The following is a 374-nucleotide window of genomic DNA, read 5'->3' as shown; positions in this document are numbered from 1 at the left end:
ACTAGAGGGGGTGGGAAGCCGGTCTACCACGCTCTGCATGGGCCACCATGCCATGCACGGCACCGCACCAGCTACCACAGCACTGCACGGCACCACACCAGCCACCATGGCACTGCATGGGCCACCACAGCACCGCATGGCACTGCATGGGCCACAATGGCACCGCACGGCACCACATGGGTCACCACAGCACTGCATGGGCCACCATGGCACCACACGGCACTGCACGGGCCACTGCAGCACCACATGGGCCACCACAGCATCGCATGGCACTGCATGGGCCATCACAGCACTGCATGGCACCGCATGGGCCACCACAGCACTGCATGGGCCACCACAGCACCGCACGGCACTGCACGGGCTACCACGGCACC

At 66.0% G+C, this 374-nt stretch overlaps 1 protein-coding gene across 1 annotated transcript in view; it reads right to left on the bottom strand.

The window, feature by feature from the left end:
- Positions 1-374, bottom strand: part of TCF3 (transcription factor 3) — a 79,197-nt gene that overhangs the window by 9,304 nt on the left and 69,519 nt on the right. The gene's annotated exons all lie outside the window — the stretch shown is intronic.

The sequence above is a fragment of the Charadrius vociferus genome, unplaced genomic scaffold (genome assembly GCF_000708025.1).
Source record: "Charadrius vociferus isolate BGI_N301 unplaced genomic scaffold, ASM70802v2 scaffold1096, whole genome shotgun sequence".
NCBI lineage: Eukaryota > Metazoa > Chordata > Aves > Charadriiformes > Charadriidae > Charadrius > Charadrius vociferus.
This window is presented reverse-complemented; position numbering and strand designations above follow the sequence as displayed.